Here is a 9738-nt window from a genome sequence, read left to right as displayed (position 1 = left end):
TCTTCTTAATCCATTTCTTATAAAGGGCTTTCTCATGACATGATTCATTGATCAATCTAAAGGGTACCATAATCATTCTTCAAACAAAAAGAAATCTTCTGCTTTTGAGGCTTCAGGAGCTTCTTCCTCATCTCCGCCTTCTGTGGTGAGTAGGATAGATCCTTCTAGCTCACTTTCATAATTTTCTTATGTATTATCACCTTCATCCTATTTAGATTTAGTTTTTATCTTTGTGGGGGACTCTATAAGAGAAGAACAAGCTCTCTGCTATGTCCTCTACTTCTGCTTCTATTTCTGTCACTGGCTCTGTCTTTGCAACTGCTGTGTAATAGGGAGAACAATACATCCATGCTTGTATCTTGCTATCAGAGGTGATTTTGGAAGTCAATTTGGGTTTAGGCAGGAGGTATTCTCCCATGGTCAAAGACTTTGCTTCTTTCGGTAGAGTGCCCATTGTTAGGGAATGTGCCTCTATTTTCCTGGGAAAGATTTGTTTGATAGCCTCTTCGTCTCCTAATGTACCATTTGTTACTTCATTGGAGGAGTCGGTTATGACTTCGATGGACATGGATCCATTGCCTTTTTGCGATCCATACAACTTCAACACCACTTCGTTGGGTCCTCTGCTTAGGGTTAGGGTTCCTTTGAACCATCCATCCTTGCTCTTGCTTCAAAAAGCCAAGGTCTTCCCAATAGGAGAGGATATGAGGTTCCATAGGAATTTAGTTTGACTACTAGATATGTCAGCCAATAGTCCCTTCCTACGAGGGTTGTCTTTACGTACGGGAGAATGCCCAATGGTTTGATTCTGTTTTGGTCTGCCAACCTGATAAGCCACTGTGCAGGTTGCATTCCTTGCAAGCCTAGATCCTTCATTGTCACATCCATCATTATGTTTACTAATGAGTCTCCATCAATCAATGCATTTGTAATAAAGCATCCTTCAACCCACATGCCAATTTGTGGGTTTCTCGAATCCAAGAAGGCTTTAGCCACATCTGCTTCCTTCATGGGTTCTGAGGTTCTATTGGACTTGGTCACTACGAAGAGAACAATTCTTAGGCCTGTTCTTCTTGTAAGTATGCTTTTGAATTTCTTTCGACAGATAGAAGACAACATCAACAACTATTGGAATGTTAAGTTTGGTTTAAAAGTGTCTAGGTCTTTGACCAAATCATACTCTTTGATAGGATCCATAGGCTTTTCCAATCGGCTGGGGGATGGGGCCACTCCCACTTTTTCTTTCCTTTTTCTTCTAGGAATGGCAACATTTGTGCTTCTTCTTCATGAGGAGGTACTTCGGCATCCTCTATCTCATGGACCTTTAGTCCTACCCCTGCTACTGTCTCTGTGGCTCTGTAGTGCTCTATATTTCCTTATTCTAGACTGCAATATTTTTTTTCTCCCTAGGAAGGTTAAACTTCATACTCTTGGGAGAGGGAACGTTCTCTTTTGGAACTATGGGTTCTCCTTTCTTTGCCCATGTTATTGCGACCACTTCCAATTCCACCAAATTGGAAGCAGATTCTTGGGTCTTCTGTTGGGTATCAAGAGTAGATTTCATAGGAGCTGGACTTGGATAATCTTTTGCAATGTGGCCTTCTCCTTTGCATCAAGTGCATAAGGGTTTGTAATCCACAAACCTTCTAGGGTTTGGATAGTGTGGTGAGATATGGCTCTTTTCTCCACATTTATAACACTCCACTTCTAATCTCTGGCCACCGCTAGACTGTCCTCCTCTATAACTTCGAGAGGGGAATCTACTTGGACTAAAATTAGGACCAAACTCCCTAGGCTTTGGTCCAATGACGTGCGTTGTCATTTTGGATTCCAACAAGTTGAATCTTGCATCTTCATATTTCTTTCTTCTTTTGTCCATCTCTTTCAGAGAGAAAATATCCTTTGTATGGTTCTTTCTCAAACAGTATGAACAGAAGGCTCCAGGAATGGTTGGTTTTTTAGTACATTCACTGGCTAAATGTCCCACTTGATGGCACTTTCCGCACCATGTATTAGAACGCATCACATCTCTCCCACCTCCCACAGGAGTGGATATATTGGCGGTATTCAAGTTCAGTGTCTGTAGCTATTATGTAATCACATCTATAAGCTCTTTCTTGATACTTGCAATTGAATTGGACAGGTAGTTCTTTCGATTTTCACCTCATGGAGTACTTGTGGTAGGGTTTTGGGAAGCTTCTGTGATTATTGCATACACTGGTTAGGTTGATCTAGAGGGTCCTCTGTTCTAGTTTTGATTTAGAGCTCTTGTTGAGACTTGGGGTTGTTGATTCCAGTGGGTAGGATTCCACCGTTGTTGAGTCGCCATTGGAGGAACTGTTTGAGACCACTCCTATTGTGGTTAAACCATCATTTGAGGCATTGTCATTTGCAGTCACTATGGATTAGGTACATTGTACTACTGTAGAAATGTTTGCATCTGGGGGTAGGGGTAGGGAACTGTCCCTGGGATTGCATTTGTTTGGTATACAATTCCTAGCATGGGAGGAGGTAAGACTCCTCATCCTGAGGTCATTGACAACCTTGCCTCAACTTCATCATATAGTCTTGCACCTTCCACTGCAGCTTGCAGATTGACTGGTCTTCTCAATTTCACGAACTTATGAACTTCTGGTTGTAGGCCTATGAGAAAACTCCTTTCTGGATGACTTCACCCAAATGATGATTGGTCCATCTCTTTAGTATGGATTCCATTCATGAGACATAAGCTTCTACACTTTTCCTAGAGGTTCATGAACTCCTCTCGCATCTGCTCTTCAAAACCTTCACACATGGATTTAGTGAGGAAGGCCAACTTCAAGCTTTGTCCCATGCACCAAAAGTTCCCGCTACTTGTCTCTCATACCACTGAAATGTTGTGCCTGTGAAAGTGGCAGGAAATTCTGCTACCATAAATTCTGCTACATGAAGATCAGGATCTTCATGGTACTCTCCCCTAAAAATGGGAAATGGGACTACATTTGTTGGTCTGTCATCAATATTTCCAAGATGGATTTGACTAGGAAGGGGACCTTGAGTCGCCATGGGGACTTCTGTAAAGAGTGCTTTTAGGTCCTAAAAGGAGGGTTCTACTACAAGCTCATTCTTAACCTTGGTTTTTGCTTTCTCTCTTTTCATGTACCTCTGGACTCATTCTAGTGATTGCCTCTCTTGATTGCTTCATTCATCAGGGGGTTGGCTCCAACCAGTTGGTCTGTACTCAACAGAATAGAATCAGAGGGGCTTCAGTCTCTGGAGGACTCTTTGGCCAACATCTCTTCTACTTCCTTCTTTTCTACGTCTCTGAATTCAACTTTCAAACACTATGGGGAGGGAGGTATTCTATTCTAAAGGTATCAAAAATCATTCTTCTGAGGATCATTGTTGTGCCATCATCATAGTAATGCCAGTTTCTAATGGTTTCAATAGTGTATGTTGTGAGGAATACTCTGTCTACCAACTTCCGGTGGGTTGCTAATTGGACAAACATGAGATTATTAGTACACCATGCATCCCATGTGTCTTGTTATTGAGCATCCATGAACAAATGCCAACTCTTTTCTTTCTTGTTTTTGTAAACTTCTACTGATCACGACTCCTGAATCATATTCACTATCTCCCACTTGATAATGTTTGGAAACTTTTCAATGAATGCCAAATCTTCCATAGATAGTAATTCTCTTTGTTTTTGCACTTCAATTGTTCCCAAACATTTGCCACCAAGATGCACATCTCTGTTGCTCCAATTGAAAGAGAAAATAGTCCACCCCATAGAGCCTACATCATGATGGTGATATGTTTTCGCCATTGTGGGATCAACTTCTTATGGAAAGTATCTTTGGCATTTAGAATCTCAAATTCTTCAGTGGCAGAAGGAACTTTGCAAGCATCCATTGGATTCTCCTCTTCTTAGCAATGCCATTTCCTTCATTTTCCGCCTCTTTTTATGCTTCTTAATGGAAGATTTCCCCAATTGCGCACCAAAAACATGGAGCCCCAAGAGAGATACCAAGGAAATAGGGTTTCTACTGCAAGAAAATATATCTTGTAACATCAATAACCATCTCTTTCATCTTTTATATGATCAAAACAAAGAAAACAACACAAGGAATAAGAAGACATTGGCACCCTCTTCCTACTATACTCCAATTTAAAATAGGCTAATTTCCTAACTAAGGTAGCATGAAAATTTCTTTATTATAGCTAGATGCTAGCAATATTGTGGCTTGGGTGTAGTGTTCCTAGTAAACAAAGAGGCAACCCAAGGTGCAAGTGCAAGAACTCCTATGATGGGCACTAGAAGACATGCAACTATACAAATGCACAATCCAGATGGGACCTCAAAGGGCCGAAGATAGAGACATCTACAACCATGAGTCCCTCTGCACTTCCATTGTCCACAACCTATGATGGCTATGTGCAAGAACTCCTATCATAGCTGGAATAGCCAAAGGAAGATAAGAAGATAGCCATAGCTGAGCTCGAGGCTGAAAGGGAGAGGATGGCAGCCTCTCAGTTAGAGATAACCCATCAAGTGGCCATCAATTTCAAAGAGAGATCAAGGAGCTAAAAGCAAAGCTCGAGGCCAAAGGAGGAGAAGACGAGAGATGGCAAGCAAAACTTACGGGAGAAACACACAACCGCATGAGTCTATAAAGAAATTTTGATGAGCTTGTGGTGGTGTACAAGGATTTGCAAAAAGAAAATGAAAAAATGTGAGATGTCATAGAGTAGCTAGCAGCAGTAGAATAAGGGAGAAGCCCACGACACCAAAAGCATATAGAAAATTTGGAACAAAGGCTAGCTTTGGAGCTTGAAGAACAACATCACTTGGAAAGAGAAATTGAAGAATAGGAGAAACGGCTAAGGGCGTTAGCCTGCAAGCACAACAAAAGGCTTGAAGACATGACGAGAAAAGTAGATGACTAGGTGAACAAAAGCAAAGAAAGAGTGGGCTCCTTAGTGCATCGACTAGCCCTCACAGAAGGCGACAAAGTGGTAGTAGAGAAGAAGGCAGAGGCTGCATAGGTAACCTTGGAAGCCCAACAACGCGCCTTCCTCTACACTCTCTTGGATGCCACAGACTCTGAGGAAGAGGAGGTCATTGAGTCCTTAAAGAAAAAGCTAGAGATCACCCACAGGGCTCTAAGGCATGGGCTACATATTTAAACACAAATTGCAGGGGCCCACAGAAGTAGAGCCACCATAGCATAGGATAGAAGAGAGGCGAGTGCTGATCAAAGATGCAGAACCAAGTTTTGAAAGGGGATAACAAGTTGCAGCTCCTTAGAGGGAGGTTTTTACGCAAGGATGCCCCCACCACTCTTGTTGACCTCCAATGCCTGACTAAGATATCTATTCTATGGCTGGATCAATGTGGCAAAAAGAAAATGCATGAAGGCTACATTCACTACACCTAGGGGTTCTCAAGATAGGCACGTCTAGTGGCTTTGGTCAACGGGCTCCATCCCTAACCTCCTAGCCCATTTTGATTCTCCACATCACGCTTAGGACACATCAAGGGCAGGACATACCGAGGGAGGTTACACTCAACTTGTCTCCCTAAGCCATGCATCACACCTTCAACAATGCACGAACTAGGTCCTCAAGTGTAGACCGCCACCAAGGCTTGCTTGTGGCTCTCAACCTAGCTCCCAGTTCCCCTTGCACAAGCACTCTGTAGCACACGGTAAGGTAGAGACACCCCTAGGTAGTGCACCTTATTTTCTTTTTAGGTAAAAATAATGTTGCAACCCACCCACATCGGAGGACCCATCATCCACGCAATACATTCTTGGCCTCCACCACCCCAACCGATTGATTAGTCTCTTCCCGAGACCGATCCCCACACAAGCCCTATCCTCATTGACTCACATGACCTCCCTTTTCAATCAACCAAATCTTCATCAACTCAAAACTGCCACTGTCATGGAACCTGCCACCTGTCTAGGAGGGGGATAATATTCCAAGTCACCATTCAGCCAAAATGAAGCAGAGGAAAACCAAGGAAGACCATGTCAAAAAGTGAATGAAGAATCTCTTTTTTCTCAAGCAGACAAAGTGAAGGAGAAGGCAAGATCACAAAATGTGGGAGAGTCCAAACAATTTTGACAAGGTCCTATCAAAAGGATGAAGGAGAACCCCCAAGGGCTCTCGCAAGGAAAGTGCAGGGTGCACTATAATTCATCTTATGAGAGTGCTAGGCACCATCTTGAGCAAGTCTTAAAGTATAACAGCCTAGGTGAAGGGATAAGGAAACTTGAAGGGAATAGGGAAATAGGGCCTTGGCAAAATGATCGGTCATGTAAAAAAGGAAATGGGTGTCCAAGGGATTTAGGGATCCGTCCAACACAATCTTCAATTTCAAGGACAAATCCACCCATCCCCATTCTCCACACAAGATTTGTCCAACACCATCATCAATTTGAAAGGGCATATCCCCCTACCTTTAGCATCAACGAAGGACTAGGCCCAACACCATCTTCAATTTCAAGGGCTAATCCACCATCCAACACCATCCCTTGCAAGGGCTTGTATACAAACTCAAAAAAGCCATCTAGCTATACCCATCCCACTTTCCAACTACTACCCATCAGTGCCATGGGATTGGCATTAGGCTAGGAGGGGGATAATGTTAACCTCAACACAAGATGAAAGCAGAAAAAGTAAAAAAACGCAACTTGTGACCTAAAAGAAGTGGCCTAGAAGGAAATTGGACACAACAGAAGAAGCAGGAAACAATTGAAAGTGCAAGGGCATCTTGAAAAGCTAAGTCAAAGGCAAAAGCACATTTTTAAATCCAAGGCACCCCTAAAAGTGTTTGGAAAAGAGCGCCAGGCTCCCTCTTATGCAAATTGTAAAGGTCAATGGTGGTGGGCAGTAGGAAGGAAGCTAGGAAGATGGGAGGACAATGGAAAAGAGGGCCTAGGTTAGCCAAGTAAAAAGGGGATGACCGCGCAAGAGGGATTTAGGGTTTTGTATATAAAGTTGAAAAGTGAATGAAGAGCTCATTTTGGTGTATGGCCAAACGTAGCTCTCCTCTTCTTCTTCTTCTTCTTCTTCCTTGCTTGAGCTTGTGCTTGAGAGAGGAAGTGTGAGAGTGTGAGGGAGTGAGTGTGTGAGGGTGAGGGGACATGGTGGAGAAGCTATCCATCTTCTCCTCTCTTATTCTCTTCTCTTCTCTTGCTCGTGGCAGTGGAGCTTGGAGCTTGGAGCTTGGAACTTGGAGCTTGGAGCTTGGAGCGTGGAGCTTGAGGATTGAGCTCACTTGAATCTTACACTTGGATCGTGGAGCTACCGGAGTGCTTGGGAGAGGAGGCAACCCGTTTGGGCATGGAGGTAAGCTCACTACACTCATAGAGAGAGACAACGTGTTGGCTATGTGAGAGGTAGCCATTAGTGCTCGGGTTGAAACACTTGAAAGAATAAGTGGTCCATGGGTCTTGGCAATTGATCACCTCTATAGCATCCTTGGTCCTAGCAAACTAGACCAAAATGTTGAGCAACATGTGCTCAACATATTTATATGTTTGGATACACTCCTATTATTTTAGGAGCTTTAAGCACTTGGTCAGTGACTACCTTTCACATAGCCTCTTGCACACAAAATTAAGATCCATTTGTAGTGAATGTGCAAAGCATACCTTCAATGATGAAGGGTAGTTTTTGTACCACACCCCATGATTCAAGATGCACCTCCTAGATTCTCAAACCCTCTATGACATCTGTTGCACTAGAGGAGAGCAAGGTAAGACATGAAAGAGCACAAGAAAAGATGGAGGCTATGACCTCCATCACACTAGAGGAGAGCAAGGTAAGACATGAAAGAGCATAAGAAAAGATGGAGGCTTCACCCTCTTAGTCCCTCACCCTCACTATCACTCACTTGCTCTTAAACTCACCTTTGTGTGTGTGTGTATCTGTGCATGTGCGTGTATGCATGTACGTGTGTGTGCACATGCAAAAACAAGAAGCCAAAAGTCAAAAGTTGGCACACATAAAAATAGCATTTTCCTTTATTTTTTAAAACTTTTTATATAAAAAAGTAGGGTTAGGGTTTTCCCTATAGCCTTGGCATCCTACTTATTCTTTGGACCAGAGACTAATCTTGCTCGTTTCCATGCACTTAAATACATATTCCCATGCCGAGTGCTACAAATTTGAATTACAATTTTCATAGGAGGGAATCTGGCTCTCATTACAACAAATGATTTACTTTCTTAAAAGAATGAAATTCCCGAAAATTTGAGGCTTCCATATCCTTCTCTTCTTTATGTCTTCATAATTGATTGATTGAGAGAGAGAGAGAGAGAGAGAGAGAGAGAGAGAGAGAGAGAGAGAGAGAGAGAGAGAGAGAGAGAGAGAGAGAGAGAGAGAGAGAGAGAGAGAGAGAGAGAGAGAGAGAGAGAGAGAGAGAGAAGGCTATGGCTTAAGCAATGTTGGGGGGAGGAGGAGGGAGAGAGGAAGGGGGAGAGAGAGGGAGCCAATAGGCTTGCAATCCTCCTCCTCCCCACCTGCCAACCCACACCCCCCTCCCCCCAAAAAAGGCATAAAGGAAGGGATGTAAAAAAAAACCCCCTTTTTTCCTTTTTGATTTAAATATTTTATTTTCTCACAATATGTTTTTTTTTACATATAAATCACAAAAGGCATATGATGTCAAGGGCATCACATTTTGTACCATCAAATAATTCTTTTAGCTAGTGATTCAAGTCCATGTAGATCAACTAAAGTAAGAAATCCCATGTGACATATGATAGCTATGTAGATTGTCATTATGCATACGTGGATAAGGTTGTGTAGGATGTAGAATCCACTGGTTTTGAGAATGCAGTGAGGATTGGAAATAATGCTATGGAGAAAGAAATGGTTGCACTTAAAGAAAATGACACATGGGATTTGGTGCCTTTACTAGAGGCCAAGAAAGCTATTTGTTGCAAATGGGTTTACAATGTTAAGAATAACTTTGATGGATCTATTGGATGCTATAAGGTGAGATTGATTACTAAAGGATATGTGGCAAACTCATGCCATTAATTATGAGGAGACTTTTGATATAGTGGCTAAAATGGTCACTATGAGGGCTTTCATAGAAGTTTCTTCATCAAAAGGTTGAATAATGTATTATATGGATGTTAGAAATCCATTCTTGTATGAGGAGTTGCAGAAGAAGTTTATGTTGCTACTTATATGGATGACAATTATCTTGATTATGTGTGTAGGCTTTGTAAGGCCTTATATGGACTCAATCAAGCATCTAGGGCATGGCATGATACGATTGCCAAATATCTTATTAGCATTGGATTCTGCAAAGTATAAGATGATTACCCAATTTATGTATTTTTGGGCACTCGACAGTGGGTGGAGCAAATGCCAAAGATTCTGGAGTCATACCTTGAGGAGTTAAGAGTCATGTATTTCAGTCGTGTCCACAGCAATCTACCAATTGAGTAGGATGTAACCAACTAATATCTTCAATGCAATGCATTCAAAATAATATGCAATGTAATATAGTATCTATGAGAAAATTATTCTCAAATCTATCTTTTTTTAAATATTTCTATTCTTTGCACAATGAAGTAATGTTTATTAAATATGCATTCTTTTGTGTCGAGTTCAAATATAATCAATTTCAATATTCTTTAGGTACAACTATTCCCAATTATAGTTGGTGAATGTGATGATCCTACCCTTTATCTTGAGACTGTATGTGTACACATTCTCAAGGTTCAAACTACT

Source organism: Lygodium microphyllum, unplaced genomic scaffold (genome assembly GCF_053477565.2).
Source record: "Lygodium microphyllum isolate KBCC unplaced genomic scaffold, Lygodium_microphyllum_v1.1.10 scaffold_56, whole genome shotgun sequence".
NCBI classification, from domain to species: domain Eukaryota; kingdom Viridiplantae; phylum Streptophyta; class Polypodiopsida; order Schizaeales; family Lygodiaceae; genus Lygodium; species Lygodium microphyllum.
The sequence above is the reverse complement of the archived record's forward strand: the minus strand, read 5'-3'. Positions refer to the sequence as shown.